A 19,689-nucleotide genomic window follows, 5' to 3' on the forward strand; every position below is an offset into this window, starting at 1 on the left:
GGTCTCCCATGTGGGTGCAGGGGCCCAAGGACTTGGGCCATCTTCTACTGCTTTCCCAGGCCACAGCAGGGAGCTGGCTCAGAAGCGGAGCAGCCGGGACTCAAATTGGTGCCCATATGGGATGCTGGCACTGCAGGCAGCGGCTTTACCTGCTATGCCACGGCCCCATTCCTTTTTTTTTCAAGTTGCTTACAACACCTTCAAAATTAGCACGCATTCAAAAATTGAAAAAGAACAGTCTTTATTTGCATATCAAAGTCAGTAATAACAGCACATGTATATGACTTCGTGACTGTGACATTTCTGAAAGCCTCAGCGAACAGTGACAGGCAGCAATCCCATCTGGTTAGACTTCTCAGAGACCAAGCCTACTTCCAGTTGCCAAACAACAAACGCGTTAACTGACTGTTTCATTTCTGAGTCTAAAATGCTGCACAAGAAACCAGTCACGCCAAACAGACAGGATATACTGTAACGCACACAACTGCCTTACACACAACAGCAGAAGCACTGCACTATGTGTTTCTCCGTTTGGTTCCAGGCAGCGCCATCACCTCTCTGGGTCTCAGTTCTGAGGAACTAGGGTTTCCAGATCCCTGAGGTTTAACAGAGCAATTAAACTAATCAAACAAATCAGGGAGGCACTTACAACTAACATAGGGTTGCCAAGGAAATAAAAACAAAAACAAAAGAGCACTACCTACTAGCACATCACTCATAAACAGCCTTGACATCGGGGAGAGAAAGCATCGTTTAGATTGCAAGCATTCGGCTTGATCTTTTTAAGCCACGTGCCCCATGGCTTACATTTTTCCCATGTCGCCCTGGAGGGTGAAAACTACATCCCAGACCCACACTTGTCTGCTGAGGCCCAACTACAAACCGCTCCTCTCCGTAACCCCTAAATCCTTCTTCACTCTAAGGTGCTGGGACCGTGACTCTAAAGTTTGATTTGGGCTCAGGGCATCAAAGCTGCACAGTCTGCCCTGCCTACCTCCTCTGCCACAGGAAGGCCAGGCTCCCCCCACAGCTGGCACGCGGCGGGCTTTCTCCTCCTCGCCCTGCTGCTGCTTCTCCCTGCAGGCTCCCCCTGCTACTGCCCCCTCTTTCACGGACTTCTCAGCCTGCGATAGCCTCCCTGACCGCCCAAATCCGTGCTTTCCTAGCGCTCGCCAGTGTTTTCCTGAGCAGCTCTCCCAAGCGTGCCTCCATACAGTTCTTGCACATCTGCTTCCCCTCTGGCAGGAGGGCTCCCGAGCAGGGCGGACCCACAGCAGGTGACGGATACACACTGCAGAACAGAGAGAGAAAAAAGATAGCATTACAAATGATTTCTTCAAGCACTCCATTCTCCCCTACGCTTTGCTTCAAAATAATTATGTCCTAAGTACAGAAATTTGCTAATCATTTCAAGTCAGGCCCAGTAGTGATCAGGAATCTACTATGTACCTCCAGGAGCTGGGAGATGCCGCATGAACAACACAGCCCAATCCTCCCCTGGAGCCTTCACTCTGGAGAAGCAAATGGTAAATGTCATGCATAAGTAAATTATACAGATTATTTAGAAGGGGCAAAGGGCAATGAAAAAATATAGTGGAATAAGTTGGATTGGATGAGGTAAAAAGTAGAGGAAACAAACATTCATTCGTTGTATGTTAAAAACTAGGATGGGAGCCAGCGCCATGGCTCACTTGGCTAATCCTCTGCCTGCGGCGCTGGCACCCCAGGTTCTAGTCCCGGTTGGGGAGCCGGATTCTGTCCCGGTTGCCCCTCTTCCAGGCCAGCTCTCTGCTGTGGCCAGGGAATGCAGTGGAGGATGGCCCAAGTATTTGGGCCCTGCACCCCATGGGAGACCAGGAGGAAGCACCTGGCTCCTGGCTTCGGATCAGCGCAGCACGCCGGCCCTAGCAGGCATTAGGGGAGTGAACCAATGGAAGGAAGACCTTCTTTCTGTCTCTCTCACTGTCTGTAACTCTACCTGTCAAAAAAACAAACAAACAAACAAAAACAAAAAAAAAAAACACACTAGGGTGGGAGGAGGGGACAGGCAGATGGTGCAGCCAGGAAGGCGCTGCTTGGGATACCTGCGCTCTGTACTGCAGTGCCCGGGCTGAAGTCCCCACTATGCTCCCAGTCTGCTAATGTGAACACAGGGAGGCGGCCAGTGTTCAAGTGAATTGGGTCCCTGTCACCCACATGGGAGACCCAGATTGAGTTCTCAGCTCCTGGCCTTGACCTGGCCCAGCCCTAGCTGCTGTTGAGTATTTGGGGAATGAATGAGTAGATGGGAGCTCTCTCTCTTGCTTTCTCTCCCCTTCTCTCTCTCTCTCCCTTGTCCCCTTCTCTCTCTCTCTTTCTCTCTCTCTCTCACCTCCTCTCTCCTTCTATCTCAATAAAAAAAAAAAATCAAGATCTACACAAGGAGAGAAGACAGAGTATTTTGTCCACATGGGTAAGGGAAAGTAATCTTTTCAAGTTCTTTTTTTTTTTTTTTTTAAGATTTATTTATTTATTTGAATGGCAGAGTTAGAGAGAGGCAGAGGCAGAGAGAGAGAGGTCTTTCATCTGCTGGTTCACTCCCCAGATGGCCATAATGGCCAGAGCTGAGGCGATCTGAAGGCAGGAGCCAGGAGCTTCTTCTGTGTCTCCCATGCAGGTGCAGGGGCCCAAGGACTTGGGCCATCTTCCACTGCTTTCCCAGGTCATTGCAGAAAGCTGGATCGGAAGTGGAGCAGCCGGGACTCATGGGTGCCCAAATGGGATGCTGGCACTGCCGGCAGTGGTTTTACCCACTGTGCCACAGCACTGGCCCCTCTTTTCAAGTTCTGGAAGACCACATTTGTAGCCACATAGAAATTTAGGAGGTGATAATAGAAGTCATCACCTACTCTAGGTTCATACATTTTATAATTTAATAAACACAGTTTTATTTTGGAACTGTTTTGCATTTGAAACCACTTAACATTTCGACTCAGATTGCAACTCCTAATTATGGACTGAAAAAGCAGATAAACATTTCGGAGAGATGAAACCCACTGAGCCAGGGGAAGGCGCAGGCAAGAAGTAGTTGTGTGCACTAGTGCAGAGTGCAGAGCCTGACATCAGATGAGCATGAGTACAAATTCTGAAATTTCTCTTTGCCTTAGTTTACTCGTCTATAAAACACTGGCAACAACAGGATTTGCCTCATGGGGTTTTATAAAGACCAAACTAAAGAATTCACACAGCGCTCTGAACGTGCTTCCTGGGGTACAGTAAGCGCTCAGCAACATTAGCTGCTATAAATACAGAGAGTCGAGGTGGTTCCTTTTTACCTGTATTTGACTTTTCATCGACATACACCCCTACCATCATGGCCTTCCTCTCCCATCTCTTACATTCCTGCAATAACATCTATTTGCTCAGGTTACACCATTTCCTTAAGAGATTGCTATGCTCACTTTGCTAGTATTTTGCTATGGATTTTTTGAAAGACATTGGTTTTCTGGAGTGAGTTTGTTGTCTCATAATATTTTCATAGATTTCATGCAAGGTGATATGGGCCTCATAAGATGAGTAGGGAAACATTCCCTCCTGCTGTTTTCTAAGAGTTCAGAAAAAAAAATTTTTTAATGTTTGATAAAATTCGAAAGCGAAGCAACTTAGGCCTCAAGTTTTCTTTGTAGGACTTTGACAAATCACACATTTAATTTACTATATATAAGGCTATGTAAGTATTCTACTTTAATCACATTTGCTAAGTTGTGTTTCCTAAGGAATTTCACCATTCACCTAAGCTGTTGAACAACAAATTATTTAAGATATAAATTTCTTTGCTTTGTGATGTCTCTAGCATCCACAGAGTGTCCCACCCTCATTCCTGGGATTGATCATTTGTTATTTCTCTTAATGTTTTTCTTAATGAAAAGAAATGCTTTTCTTAATGATTTAAGATTTTCTTAAATCTAGCTAGAGAATATTAAATTTTGTTGAAATTTTCCAGGAACCAGCTTTAGGTCTCATTAACTTTCTTGGTTATTTTGTTTCATATTTCATTGAGTTCTGTTTTATTATTATTATTTTGTTCTGATTTAATTTATTCTTTTCTGGCTTTAAGGCAGAATATTACTGATTTTTGACCTTTCTCCTTTTCCATCATAAGCATTTAATACTATACATTTGCCTTGAGACACTGCCTCAGCTACATCTTGTAAGTTTTTATATGTGTTTTCATTTTTATTCAGTTCCAAATATTTTCTAAGTTCTCTTGTGATTTCTTCCTCAACCCATGTGTTGTTTGGAAGTCTGTTGTTTAATTCCCAAATATTTGGAGATTTCTCAAATAGCTGTTATTAATTTCTATTTTAATTTCATTATAGTCAGAGGACATACTCTATGATTTTAATACTTTCAAACTTGTTGGGACTTGTTTTATGATTAACATATGGTACCTTTTGATTAATGTTCCATGTGAACTTGAAGAGAACGTGTATCCATTGTTGGGGAGAGTCCAACTAACTGATGGTGCTGTTCCAGTTTTCCACACTTTGCAGATTTTCTGTCTCCTTTCTCTGTTAATTAAAGAACATTCAACTCTCGAACACTCATTGTGGATTTCTTAAAAATTTCCTTTCACTTCTGTCAGGTTTGCTACACATATTTTGAAGTTCTATTACGTTTAGGATTGTCACCTCTTCCTGAAGAATTAGTACCTTTATCATTAGGAAAAGTCCCTTCTCAGTCCTAGTAGTATTCCTTGTTATATTGTCTGCTGTGTCTAAAATTAACGTATTCAGTCCAGCCTCTTTAAAATTAGTGACTGCATAATACAACTTTTCCATCCTTTTACTTTTTTTTTTGTTTGTTTGTTTGACAGGCAGAGTGGACAGTGAGAGACAGAGAGAAAGGTCTTCCTTTTCCATTGGTTCACCCCGCAATGGCCACCGCGGCCGGCGCACTGCAGCCGGTGCACCGCGCTGATCCGAAGCCAGGAGCCAGGAGCCAGGTGCCTCTACCGGTCTCCCATGCTGGTGCAGGGCCCAAGCACTTGGGCCATCCTCCACTGCACTCCCAGGCCACAGCAAACAGCTGGACAGGAAGAGGAGTGACCGGGACAGAATCCAGCGCCCCGACCAGGACTAGAACCCAGTGTGTTGGCGCTGCAGGCGGAGGATTAGCCTATTGAGCCGCGGCACCGGCCCCATCCTTTTACTTCTAACCTATCTGGTTTATATATTTAAAGTGGTCTTCTTATACATAGCACGTAATAGGAGCTTACCTTTTCTTAAATCTAGTCTGACATCTCTTTTAATTGGCATGTTTAAACCATGTCTATTTAACATAATTGTCAATATAGCTAGTTTAAATCTACTTTTTGCTGGTTTACATGTGTGTGTATACAGATGGTTCCCAACTTGTGATGGGCCCAACTTAAAATGTTTTTACTTTGCAATGGTGTAAAATCTATACACATGCAGTAGAAACTCTACTTTGAATTTTGGTCTCTTCCTGGGCTAACAATACACACACAGTGCAGTACTCTCTCAGGATGCTAGGCACTGGCAGTGAGCCTAACTCCATGTCTGCCACAGGATCATGAGGGTAAATAACTGATACTCTATAGTACACTGTGTTGCTAATCTATGATGATGGTCAGCAGGGCATTAAATGCATTTTCAACCAATGATACTTTCAAGGTACAACGGGTTTGGTGGGATGTAACCCCATTGTCAGTCAAGGAGCACCCATATATACAAAATCTATTTTTAGTGATTGCTCTAAAATTTAGGATACGCATTTTTAATTCATAATATGTGTTTAAGTACCATTATACTGTATAATGTAAAATCCTTACAACTATGGGCTTCCATTTCTCACCATTCTATCCTTCAAGCTGTTGTCAAACATTTTATTTCTATGTATTTGATAAATCTCAAATACACTGTTATTATTTTTGCTTTACAAAGTCAATTTGTCTTTTAAGAAATTTAAAAATGAGGAAACAAAATCTTTTCTATTTGCTCACATATCTACCATTTCTGGCATCATGTATTCCAAGTTTCTATCTGGCATCATTTTGCTTTTGCCTGGATAACTTCCTTGAACATTTCTTGTATATATCAGCGAGCAACAAATTCCCTCAAGTTGTGTTTGCCTGATCAAGTTTTCATTTCACTTTTGTTTCTGAAGAAAGTTTTCACGGAAATGGAATTGGAGGTTGATGCTGTTCTTTCGGCATGCTAAAGATGCTATTTCATTGTCTTCTGACCTGTGGCGTTCCCAAGGTAAGTCTGTGATCATTTCTACCTTCCTCTGAATATCACGTGTTTTTCTCTTAGTGTTTTTCAGATTTTTCCCTACAATACTGGTCTCAGGCAATTCGATTGTGATCTGCCTTAATTTTTGTGTGTGTGAGCTTTTCAGCCTTTCATTCATTAAGCTTCTTGGATTTATGAAATACAATTTTCATCAGATTTGGAAATGTTTTAGCCATTTTTTCTTCAACTGCCCGTTCTTCCTTTCCCTAGTCTGATAGACCACTTGCTACTTTCCCATAGATCACTGAAGCTCTGTGCTCATTTGGGTTTTTGTTCGTTTGTTTTCTTCAGTCCTTTTTCTCTCTGTGGTTCTCGCACTATGGTTTGAATATGATTTGGTCTTTGAACGGAAGCAATTTAGTCACCAAAGTCCTATGTAGATGGTACTAACTTAATCCAGTTACAGCTTAAGGTAGGGCCTTTCAGGTAGGGCCATCGGTGTGGGACCCCCAGGATGGAATCCTGTGGCTTTATAAGGCGAGATTTAGACAGACATCTGCTCACTCCTGTTTCTCACCTTGGGGTGCCCCGTGCCACCTCAGGACTCCACCAGCGGCAACACCATCACCAGGGGCCAGAACAACGGCACCCAGCCAATCTTGGACTATGCACCTCTGGAACTGTGCAAATAAAACTTTTTTTTTTTTAAGATTTTATTTATTTATCTGAGAGGTAGAGTTATAGATAGAGAGAGGGAGAGACACAGAGAGAGGTCTTTCATCTGCTGGTTCACTCCACAAATGACTGCAATGACCAGAGCTGAGCCAATATGAAACCAGGAGCCAAGAGCTTCTTCCAGGTCTGCTACGTGGGCTCAGAGGCCCAAGCACTTGGGCCATCTTCCATTGCTTTCTCAGGTCATAGCAGAGAACTGGATTGGAAGAGGAGCAGCTGGGACTTGAACTGGTGCCTATATGGGATGCTGGCTCTGCAGGCAGACGCCTAGTCCACTGCAGCCCCTCTTTCCTTTTTAAAGTTAGCCTGCCTCAGGTATTTCATTATAGTAAAGCAAAGGTGACCAATATGTCTTACGTAGACATGAATTGACATATGTATAGGTTCAATAATCTTTTCTTCTGCAGTGAGTATCTAATTGCTGTTAATCCTAACCTAATGAAATTCTCATTTCAGGTATTGCATTTTTCATCTCTAGAACTCCTACTTGGTTCTTTTTTTTTTTTCCCCACAGAAATCTTTTATTTAAGGAATACAAATTTCATAAGTACAACTTTAGGACTATAGTGATTCTTCCCACCATATCTGCCCTCCCACCCACACTCCCACCCCTCTTCCTCCTCTCTCTCCATTCCCAGTCCCATTCTCCATTAAGATTCATTTTCAATTAAATTTATACACAGAAGACCAGCTCTATACTAAGTAAAGATTTCAACAATTTGTACACACACACACACACACACAAAACTGAGAACAAATTTTACAGTTAATTCTCATAATACAACTCATTGAGGACAGAGGTCCTGCATGGGAAGTAAGTACACAGTGACTGTTGGTAATTTAACAATCAACACTCTTATGTATGATGTCAGTGACCACCCCAGGCTCTTGACCTGAGCTGCCAAGGCCATGGAAGCATTTTGAATCCACAATCTCCGTTAGTATTTAGACAAGGCCATAAGCAAAGTAGAAGTTCTCTCTCATTGGCTCTCTTTTATATCTTTTTTTTTCTTCTGATATTTCCATATTTTCCTTTAAGTGCCTATACATGATAAAATATTTTATCATCCTTGACTGTTGCTTTCACTATCTGGTCATTTCTGTGACTGTTTCTCTTAACAGATTCCTTTCCTTGTAGTGCATAATTTTTTCCTGCTTTTTAGCCTAATTGTATTTGAAGCTGCCATTGTTATTGTTACATTATTTAGTGTCTGCATTCTGTTATCTTCCTTTAAAGAGCAATGAACTTTCCTTTTCCAGGTGATAAGTTAATTGCTAATCTTCAAGACCTGTTTTTGAGCTTAACTAGAGAGATCAGAGCTTTGTGGCCAGTACAGAAGTCATTAGCTACATTGGCTATCAAAATGTAGCTAATCTGAATTGAGATGTGATACAAGCTTGATGGATGAGAAAAAGAAGCCAAACTGTCTCATTAACAATTTTTATATTAATTATATGTTGAATTGATAAATTTTGGATATATTGTCCTGTTATTAAAAGTTTAGTTTTCTAAATTTTTTACTACATATGGTATGCTTTATATTTAGATTGCACAACACTGGTCTAGAGCAGAGATTAACAAACTACAGCCCAGAGGTTGGACATCTGTTTGTTAATAAAGTTTTATTGGAACACAGCCATAAACCCACTCACTTATGTATCGTGTATTGCTGCCTTCACAGTATAATGAGAGAAGTGATTAGTGTGACTGAGACCACCCTGCTCACAAGTCTAAAATATCTGCTATCTGGAAATTTAAGAATAAATACTGCCCTCCTGGTCCAGAGCATCCTTTGCTTCAAGGAGAGTCCAGCCCTGCATACTAACGGAGGACTGTTCTGGGTGGCCACTGAACATCCAGGGAAGAATGAGCGCTTTCCTTCGGCTCGTCAGGCCCCAGACATTTCCCACTTCATGTGTGCTCTGACATGGACTCAGCTAACGACTCACTTGTTGTCTTTCGGGTCTGGCCCTGTGAAGTGTCATTCTAGGTACTTGGGACCGTGTCCTACTACTCAGCAAAGACCCATGTGCATCGTTTCTGAAGGGCTCTCTGCCTCGCTGTCTCCTTCTCAGGACTCCGCCCTACTTCTGCCCATCTCAGAGCTGATGGAAGATTCTCTCTCAGTCTTTCTTTCTGCCATTCTGCCTTTTAAATAAAGAAACACACTTAAAAAAAACTGGTCAGTTCTAAATCTCAATTAGCCAAGAATGTCTTCCTTACACACTTGGCCGTGGCTCATTTTCAATCCTGAGGCTTCAAGCCAATGAAAACCTGAAAGACACTGCCAACAAAGCAATGCCCTCCACAAAGTGGCACGGACTTCCCTCAGCTTCCTCACTGTGAAGTGGGTGTACCACGCTCACAGGCGACTTACAAGCTCTGAGGGCGGTGATACACAGAAGTGTGTGTGGCGCAGTGCCCAGGACCACCAAGTTCCAGGGCTGACTCACGGCTCTCTCACCAACGTCCACCTGTTGTCGATCCAGTTGTGTCCCCACTCAAGATTCGTAAGTTCTAAGCTCCAGTGCCTCAAAATGTGACTGTATTTGGGGATGGACAGGGTCTTTTCAGAGGTGACTAAGTTACAATGAGATCACTGGAATGGGCTCTAGTGCAATGTGACTGGCATGCTTACAAGGGGAAATTTGGACACGGCTAAGAAGAGACGGAAGGCAATGCAAAGACACAGGGAGGAGACACAAGGCAAGCAGGAGAGCTCTGGAGCGGGTCCTTCCCTAACAGCCATCAGAAGAAATCAGCCCTGCCCACAGCGCCCTGATCTCACACCTGCAGCCTCCAGTACCATGTGAAAGCCACCCTCTGCTATTTAAGCCCCCCAACTGCAGCAGACCTAGCAAACTCCCAGGAATCAAAGCCCCACGAGGGCAGTGCTATTTTCCTTTCACTCTATGATGGGCCCCAGAAGCCCAAAACAGAGCCTGTTACATAGCACCCAATAAATAAGTAGAATGTCTAGTTCTGAGCTTGACACAGATGAAAATGGTTCTAGGGGTCGGCGCTGTGGTGTAGTGGGTGAGGCCGCTGCCTGCGGTGCCAGCATCCCATATGGACACCGGTTCAAGGCCCAGCTGTTCCACTTCCAATCCAGCTCTCTGCTATGGCCTGGGAAAGCAATAGAAGATGGCCCAAGTCCTTGGGACCCTGCAACCGCGTGGGAGACCCAGAAGAAGCTCCTGGTTCCTGACTTCAGATCTGTGGGGAGCAATTCGGACTAGACTAAGTTACTGGAATTAAGACTTATTCTATGCATCTGCTCTCCCACAATATGGCGCTGGGAGAGGAGAAAACAGCTTCTACACAGCTGCCTCCAGTTCAGCCAATAAACTGTAGGACTTGCTCCTGATTGGAGAGCAGCATACTCGGCGTGTGGGCAGCCGAGTTAGGATTGGCGGAGGAGGACTATAAAGGAGGAGAGAGACGGCATGCACGAGGAACATCTAGAGGAACATCTATGGGGAACATCTAGCTGAAGGAACACCTGTGCAGCCCCCGAGAAGAGCCGGCCGGCAGTGTGCCGCTCCCCTGCGGAAGTGGGGAATGTGGCCAGGGGGAACTGCCCTTCCACGGAGGTGGAAGGGATAGTAGCCAACCCGGGAAGAACCAGCAGCAAACCCGGGGAGGGCCGAGCAGACGAAAGAACAGCGCAGGGTCCTGTGTCGTTCCTCCACGAAGAGGGGGAGCGACACAGATCGGTGCAGCTCCGGCCGTTGTGGTCATCTGGGGGAGTGAACCAGCGGATGGAAGACCTCTCTCTCTCTCTCTCTCTCTCTCTCTCTCTCTCTCTGCCTCTTCTCTCTCTGTGTAACTCTGACTTTCAAGTAAATAAATAAATCTTACCAAAAAAAAAAAAAAAAAAAGAAGGTTCTAGTTTCCAAAACCAAATCAGGACATAGCTGGGGAAAAAATGCGACCTGACTTGTAAATAACTTGATGTAACTTTTAAATATTGTCACCCTTAGATCACTTAATTGGAAAGGGCAAGATTTCATGAAATCCAAGCTGGTCTTGGGAAAATCCAACTTTGGGTAGAGTAGGGCCTTGTCTGTTTAACATCTAAACTCTGGCCTAAATTCAAGCACAGAGCCCTATAGCTCTCTGCTGCCAATCAACCTCATTTCTCCAAGTCCCCCACAGAGTCCACCCGCTGCAATTGCGCTGGTCTCTGCCTCACTTCCAGGCACACCACCGTCCTGGAGGCTCAGCTCACACTCCCCACTCCCAGGATGCGTCCTCATCCTCCGAAGCCAAAGTGATGCTGTGCTGTCCCTCAGTGTCTGCAGGGGATCGGTCCCAGGACCCCTGTGGATACCTGAATCCTCAGAAGCTCGGGTCCATCCTCACTTATACTTTATTTTTTTTGACAGGTAGAGTTATAGACAGTGAGAGAGAGAAAGACACAGAGAGAAAGGTCTTCCTTCCATTGGTTCACTCCCCAAATGGCCACCACGGCTGGCGCTGCACGGATCCGAAGCCAGGAGCCATGTGCTTCTCCTGGTCTCCCACGTGCAAGGGCCCACGCACTTGGTCAATCCTCCACTGTGCTCCTGGGCCACAGCAGAGAGCTGGACTGGAAGAGGAACAACCGGGACTATGGGATGCTGTCGCCGCAGGTGGAGGATTAACCAAGTGAGTCACGGCGCCGGCCCCCACTTTTACATTATTTTAAAATAATGTTTTAATATTTTTATTCTTTATTTGAAAGGCAGAGGGACTGACAGGGCGAGATCTTCAATTCATTGATTCACTCCCAAATGTTTACAATAGCTAGGATTTGTCAGGCCCAAGCCAGGAGTCCAGAACTACATCTGGGTCTCCTGTGTGTAGCTGTCTCCTATAGCAGGAACGAGGGATCAGAATCTGATCCAGGACCCGAGCCCAGACCTTCTGACATGGGATATAGGCATTCCAAGTGACATTTAGCTGCTGTACAAAATGCCCTCCCACCACATGTCTCTAGATGATTTATAATACCTAATGCAATGCAAATACTATAGACACAGTTGTTGTATCATTCAGGGAATAAAGACAAGAGAAAACACGTTCAGTACAGACACTTTAAAAAAAAAAAAATTCTGATCTGCGCTTGGTTGAATCCCCAGATGCCATAGCCATAGATACGGAGAGCCAACTTCAGTCTTTGTGGATTCTTTTTTTAAAAAAGTATCACTTTCTTTCACATACTGTTGATTATCTTTGAGTGAATCTGACCGGTTTCCATTCTAGATTAAAATCTCTTTGAGGACAGAAATGTTTTAAGTGTTTATTCATTTTAAAAATTTATTTGATGGCCGGCGCCGCGGCTCACTAGGCTAATCCTCCGCCTTGCAGTTTCGGCACACCCGGTTCTAGTCCTGGTCGGGGCGCCGGATTCTGTCCTGGTTGCCCCTCTTCCAGGCCAGCTCTCTGCTGTGGCCAGGGAGTGCAGTGGAGGATGGCCCAAGTACTTGGGCCCTGCACCCCATGGGAGACCAGGAGAAGTACCTGGCTCCTGCCTTGGGATCAGCGCGGTGTGTCGGCCACAGCGCGCCGGCCGCGGCGGCCATTGGAGAGTGAACCAATGGCAAAAGGAAGACCTTTCTCTCTCTCTCTCTCTCTCTCTCTCTCACTGTCCACTCTGCCTGTCCAAAAAAAAAAATTTATTTGAAAGGAAGAGAGAGAGAGGGAGAGAGAGAGGAGACTGACTTCCACCATCTGCTGCTTTACTTCCCAGATGCCCACAACAGCCAGGACTGGACCAGGCCAAAGCCAGGATCCAGGAAGTCCAACTTGTGGATCAGATACTTGACCCGTCACCTACCGCTTTCCAGGGTTCACATTAGCAGGAAGCTGGACAGGAAGTGGAGGCAGGACTCAATCTCAGGTATTACCATACAGAATGCAGGTACCCACAGAGATGCCTTAACCTGCTGACTGCAACGCCAGCCCAGAGAACAGGATCTTTATTTTTTTTTTAAAGATTTATTTATGTATTTGAAAGGCAGAGTTACAGAGAGGCAGACACAGAGAGAGAGGTCTTCCATCCACTGGTTCACTCCCCAGATGTCCACAATGGCTGGAACTGTGCCAATCCAAAGCCAGGAGCCAGGAGCTTCTTCCGGGCCTCCCACGTGGGTGCAGGGGCCCAAGGACTTGGGCCATCTTCTACTAGTTTCCCTGGCCATAGGAGAGAGCTGTACTGGAAGAGGAGCAACTGGGACTAGAACTGGTGCCCATATGGAATGCAGGCGCTGCAGGCGGAGGATTAACCTACTGAGCCACAGTGCCGGCCCCTGAACACAGATTTTAATTAAATCATTGGAAAGACAGCAAGCACAGTCGATATTAACACCCAATCCCAGCCTGGACAGTGCAAGGTGTGGAGAAGGCACGCGACAATCCAGGTCTCTTGAACAAGTTGAGCACAAGTTGTTCTCTATGTCCTACCCAAAGCAGGACGTGTAGAATCACAGTGACAGAGTCAGCAGTGCCGTGGTGGCACCCAGAGGGTAGGCTGCACCGCTGTGCCCATGTGGTGAACACATTGGTCCCCTTCCTTGCCTGACAACTTTGGTGAAGGCTGGGAGTTTCCTTTCCAAGGCTTCGGACTACTCTTTCCTCTCGCTGTTCCTGTTGATCGGGTAGGCGCTTGCTTCAGATAACCAAAGCGGCAGCAGGATGTGGAAATGTGTTTTAGCTCTGCTTTCATGGGCTTAAGCAACAGCAGGAGTACGTCTATACAATCATAGGTAGAAGAAATAACATCAAGAATTAATTTTGGGGCTGGTGCACTTGCAATGCTGGCATCCCATATGGGTGCTGGTTCAAGTCCCTGCTGCTCCACTTCCGATCCAGCTCTCTGCTATGACCTGGGAAAGCAGTAGAAGATGGCTCAAGTCCTTGGGCCCCTGCATCTGCATGGGAAACCTGGAAGAAGCTTTGGATAGGCTCAGCTCCAGCTACTGTGGCCATTTGGGGAGTGGGCCAGCAGATGGAAGACCTCTCTGCCTCTGCCTTTCTGTAACTCTGCCTTTCAAATAAATGAATACATCTATTAAAAAAAAAAAAAGAGGAAGGGGAAAAAAACCAGAAAAATATAACCAAGAAATAAACTATTTAAAAAAAGAATTAATTTGTTGTCATTAGTGATTTTTTTTGATTCATTTGCTATGTAACATGAGCCAGCAGAAGGAAAATTCTTTTCTCTTGATTTAATGCAAAGGCTTTAAGCAAGATGAGTGTGATATTCCTCTAGTTGCTTTCTGACCACTTATGCCAACATCACATGACCTTTAAAAATCCATTGTGCCTATTTTAATTTAATTGCAACCAAGCAATAATAATAAAGATAATGGGGATTGGGGCTGGGCTAAGCCTCTGCTTGCGATGTCCCGGCGGCTCCTCCTCTGATCCAGCTCTCTGCTATGGCCTAAGAAAGCAGAAGATGGCCCAAGTGCTTGGGCCCCTGCACCTGGTGGGAGATCCGGAAAAAGCTCCTGGCTTTTGGCTTTGGATCATCCCAGCTCCAGCCGTTGCAGCCAATTGGGGAGTGAACCAGCAGATGGAAGACCTTTGTCTCTGTCTATCCCTCTTTCTGTCTGTAACTTTACCTCTCAAAAAAATAATAATAATAATAATTGGGGCTGGCAGAGAGGACCCTAACCTCACACTAGTCATGGACAGCATGGTCTTCGGCTATTTTAACAATTTAAGCATTTGTCACTCAACCCCCAGCCTAACTTTCACTCCATTTTTATGTGTTGTAGGAAGACATTTTTCATCTAACTTTTAATGGTAATATTTTAAATGTAATATTTAATAATAGTATTTTCTTTGGAAAATACCTTTCTAAAAACCACTATTTTGAATATAGCTTGTATTTTCAGGAATAAGTATCCCAAAGATGTTGAAACAAGTGTATGCAATAATGAATAAAATAGAATTCGGTGGTTGGTGTTTTGACATACCAGGTGAAACTGCTGCATCCCATGTGGTTCCTGGCTGATCCACTTCCAATCCAACTCCCTGCTAATGCACCTGGGAAAACAGCAGAGGATTGCTCAAATACTTGGCCCCCTGCACCCACAAGGGAGACCTGGAAGAAGCTCCTGGCTTCGGCCTGGCTCAGCCCTGGCCGTTGCACAATTTGGAGAGTAAATCGGTAGATGGAAGGTCTTTGCTTCTGTCTCTTCCTCTCTCTCTACAACTGTCTTTCAAATAAATGAATAAATCTTTAAATATATATATATAATAATTCATATCAATACAATGTAAATAATAGAATAAGCATCCTTTCTATGGACAGAGAAATCCAAATGGACAAAGTAATTTGTAGGAGCAGGCATTTGGCGTGGCTGCCAATACATCCATGTGCCATATCAGAACATCAGGGTTCCGTCCTTGGCTCTGGCTCCTGACTGCAGCTTCCCACAAATGCAGAGCGGGCTGGGGGAGGAGGAGGGGCAGCAGTAACACCTCAAGCAAATGAGTTCCTGCCACCCCCGTGGAGAGAGCTCCCAGCTCTCAGCCTCAGTTCTTTTTTTTTTTTTTTAAGAATATTTTTTTCAAGATTTAAAAAATGTATTTATCTATTTGAGAGGCAGAGCTACAGACAGTGACAGGCAGAGACACAGAGAGAGGTGTCCCATCCGCTGCTGGTTCACTTCCCAAATGGCTGCAACAGCCAGAACTGGGCAAATCCGAAGCCAGGAGCCAGGAGTTTCTTCTGGGTCTCCCACATAGGTGCAGGGGCCCACACACTTGGGCCATCTCCCACTGCTTTCCCAGGTGCATTAGCAGAGAGCTGGATTGGAAGAGATGCAGCCAGGACCTGAACTGGTGCCTATATGGGATGTTGGCACCACAGGCAGAGGCTTAACCTACTAAGCCCCAGCACCAGACCCAATGTAAATTATTTCTGGCCCTTGGGGTGTGAACCAGCAGATGGAAAAGCCCTCTCTTTTCCCCTCTCATATGAATAAAATTAAACTTAAGTAATTTTTATAGCCAAGGAAATTAGTTGTTAGAATAAATAAATCAGGGCTAGCGGCTGCTCCACTTCCAATCCAGCTCTCTGCTATGGCCTGGGAAAGCAGTAAAAGACGGCCCAAGTCCTTGGGCACCTGTACCCATGTGGGAGACCCAGAAGAAGCTTCTGGCTCCTGGCTCCTGGCTCCTGGCTTCAGATCGGTGCAGCTCCGGCCTTTGCAGCCATCTGGGGAGTGGAGTGAACCAGTGGATGGAAAACCTCTTTCTGCCTCTGCCTCTCTGTAACTCTGCTTTTCAAATAAATAATTAAATCTTTTTTTTAAAAAAATAACATAAATCTATCTGTTAAGTATAAAGAGTTGTGACAGAAACCACAAAGCCCTTCCCCCACTTTATGAACAACTACCAGAGGTGAAGCTAACGATACTTATAAACTGTGTAGGGGAAAGGTAACAGCGTCAAATAGAAAAAGAGCTTTTTAAAAATTTTGGAGGATCTGGGTTTGAAACAAAAATTTAAATTATACACTTTTTTTTCTTTTTTAAAGCAAGTTTAAGGGACAGGCTTTCACGACAGTAAGCTAAATGAGCCTTGCCTTCCTCCCCTCGTTCCTACCGGCTGTGGGCTAGAAAGAGTGGTACCCGGGACTGAAAGGGCACAGTCAGCAGTGTTCTCAGGCTGGCCATCAGGCACAGCAATCGCTGTCTGACTTGTACAACACATCGCTGTCTAGTCTTCTATACCAAGGGGCTCCATTAAAATTTGTTTGTTTGTTTAAGCATCTAACCATATCTTTTTCTCTGAAGACAGAAGAAAGTCAAGAGAAATATATTAAGAATTGTAGGGGCCAGTGCTGTGGCAGTGCCAGCATCCCATATGGGGGGACGTGTTCAAGTCCTGGCTGCTCCACTTCCAATCCAGCTCTCTGCTATGGTCTGGGAAAGCAGTAGATGATGGCCTGAGTCCTTGGGCCCCTGCACCCACAGGGGAGACCCAGAGGAAGCTCTGGCTCCTGAGTTTGGATCTGCACAGCTGTGGCCATTGGGGCCATCTGGGGAGTGAATCAGCAGATGGAAGACCTCTCTGTCTCTCTCCCTCCCTCCCCCCTTCCCTCCCTATCCCTTGCTCCCTTCTTCCCTCTCTCTCTCTCCTTCCCTCCCTTACTCTCTGCCTCTCTCTCTCTCTCTCTCTCTCTCTCTCTCTCTGCCTTTCAAATCAATAAATAAATCTTTAAAGAATTGTGGCTAATTTGGAGTTGTCATACTGATTTTTATTTTAATTGAGAAGAGACAGACAAAGAGCTCCCATTCTTGAGTCATCCCCTAAAGGGCGAAGGGCCCCAGCCACCCCCACCCCCCACCCTGTGCCAAAGCTGGGAGCTAGGGACTCCAGCCAAGTCTCCCATGTGGGTAGCAGGGACCAAGTACTTGAGCCACCATCTCTCAGGAAATGTATTAGCAGGAAGCTGGAAGAGAGCAGAGTCAGGAATTGAATCCAGGTACTCTGATATGGCTTAAACACTGGTCCAAATGCCTGCCCCCAAATCATACTAACTAGATCACATTCTCACCTAACAAAACAAACAAGTCCTGAGGACTGGGCTTTGGAAAGTTCTAGAGTTTCAAATGCAACACAATAGGGAATAGCTGGAGATACCTGCTGAGAGGAAGAGTGTAAAACTGATACTCTACGGCCGGCGCCGCGGCTCACTAGGCTAATCCTCTGCCTAGCGACGCCGACACACCGGGTTCTAGTCCCGGTCGGGGCGCCGGATTCTGTCCCGGTTGCTCCTCTTCCAGGCCAGCCCTCTGCTGTGGCCAGGGAGTGCAGTGGAGGATGGCCCAAGTACTTGGGCCCTGCACCCCATGGGAGACCAGGAAAAGCACCTGGCTCCTGGCTCCTGCCATCGGATCAGCGCGGTGCGCCGGCCGCAGCGCGCTGGCCGCGGCGGCCATTGGAGGGTGAACCAACGGCAAAGGAAGACCTTTCTCTCTGTCTCTCTCTCTCACTGTCCACTCTGCCTGTCAAAAAAAAAAAAAAAAACAAAAAACAAAAAACTGATACTCTACCAAGGGTCACTCTCCTGGGATCTGGAGAGAGCTCCCCGGTGGAGACTTCTGTTCCCCTGAACCTCAGGAACTTCCTCAAGACGTCCTCACCTTAAAAAAAAAAAAAAAAATGAATTGCATCTGAAAAATCTGCCATATAAGAAAATGAACAAATATGGAAAGGAAGAAAAATTTGTGAATCTGAGGGAAAATCTTCATTTTTCAGCTATCACAAAATAGAAAGAGAAATCGAAGATATTGATAGGAGTTTAGAATTCCACCACCATCAGCATCAATTTCTGATTTTTAATGTATTTATCTGAGAAGCAGAGAGAGGGAATGAGTGCTTCCAGAAACGGTTCACACCCCAAATGCCTGCAACAACCAGGGCTGAGCCAAACCCAGGACGAGAAGTCTCCCGCAGGGATCCCATTACCTGCGCCATCACTGCTGTCTCCCAGGGTCCACACTGGCAGGAAGCTGGAGTCAGGAGCCTAAGTCTGCTTCTTTTGCATCTTCATTTCTCTTATCTGCACCACAGAAAAAGAGGCTAGTCAGACAAATTTCTATGTAGTAAAAGTCAAATTTTGACAGTAATTCTTTCCTTTTAAAAATGAACTATTTTCTTTTTTTAACATCAGTTTTCTCTGCTGTGAGGATATTGTGTCTATTGGGCAAAATTTTATACTCATTTGTGCTAGATGACTTCTTTATGATGCTATCCTAAAAAATGTCTAAATATGTTCCATAAACTTATAAAACTGAAGTGCTAGGTTCCATAATGTGTCACAATTAATAGATCTATTTGTAAAAACAGTGAGCGAAGTTGAAATGTAAGTCTTCATAGCTGATGCAAAATTATTGACTAGTTAAAATGTCTTTAAAATCTAGTAAGCTAAACATCACACTGATGTGAAAATAGACACCCTACACATGGTTTCTTGTTCCTATCAGAACCAAGCCAATTTAAATAGGCAAAGACCACCAGAAAAGTCCCAAAGTTAGAAGTTCCCCAATTTCCCATTCTCCCTCCTCACTGTTCAAAATTTTCTGGAAATACACGATCTTCAATACTGAATGGAATAAACAAGCATACGTAGACATAGTTTAAAGGCATTCACAATTTGTAGCAGCACAAATCAATGCATGAAAAAGATGAATAGATTGCATGTCTTTGGGGATTTGAATGACTTTGTTAAAAAAAAAAAAGAGTTAACTTGACTAATTGAGGAGAGAAAAGCTTGGCTTAAAGGACAGGCAGCTGAGAGGGGGTGGGGATGGGGTGGCAGAGGACAGAGGCAGGGAGACAAACAGGATGCTGGAGGTGAGAAAGAAGGGTGGGGAGTGGTGGACAATCTCAAGAGGAACTAACAAGGGCTGTTGCTTACAGTTACCAGCAAACCTTAACACAGTAACAGACAAACAGGAGAGAGGCTAGAATCCCCCAGCTGGGTGCACACAGCCACCTCTCACACATGCACCCCTGTGACATCCACACTCCGCGGGCTCCAAGAAGTACATTTCTCTCTCTGTCTCTCTGTCTCTCTGTCTCTCTCTTCAAATGCAAACTGGAGCTCTATTTGGTGGAGTTTTCTGGCTTTTCTGGTTTTTAGCTTTTTCTCCTTGGGGAGGGTTTCAGGTAAAAACATGCCATTTTGAGGAAGAAATCCAGTTTGCAGAA

The 19,689-nt window shown here is 45.0% G+C and overlaps 1 long non-coding RNA gene across 1 annotated transcript in view; it reads right to left on the reverse strand.

Annotated features, from left to right (window-relative positions):
• Positions 1-224: 224 nt before the first annotated feature.
• LOC103352423 (serine/arginine repetitive matrix protein 1) overlaps positions 225-19,689 on the reverse strand; it is a 28,854-nt gene continuing 9,389 nt past the window's right edge. Inside the window, exons 4-9 of the long non-coding RNA XR_011386818.1 lie at positions 18,445-18,538; positions 18,030-18,119; positions 14,940-15,009; positions 4,431-4,550; positions 1,450-1,511; positions 225-1,291 (exon numbers count right to left, since the gene is read on the reverse strand). This is a non-coding gene — a long non-coding RNA (serine/arginine repetitive matrix protein 1). The remainder of the gene's footprint in view (positions 1,292-1,449; positions 1,512-4,430; positions 4,551-14,939; positions 15,010-18,029; positions 18,120-18,444; positions 18,539-19,689) is intronic.

Source organism: Oryctolagus cuniculus, chromosome 2 (assembly GCF_964237555.1).
Source record: "Oryctolagus cuniculus chromosome 2, mOryCun1.1, whole genome shotgun sequence".
NCBI lineage: Eukaryota > Metazoa > Chordata > Mammalia > Lagomorpha > Leporidae > Oryctolagus > Oryctolagus cuniculus.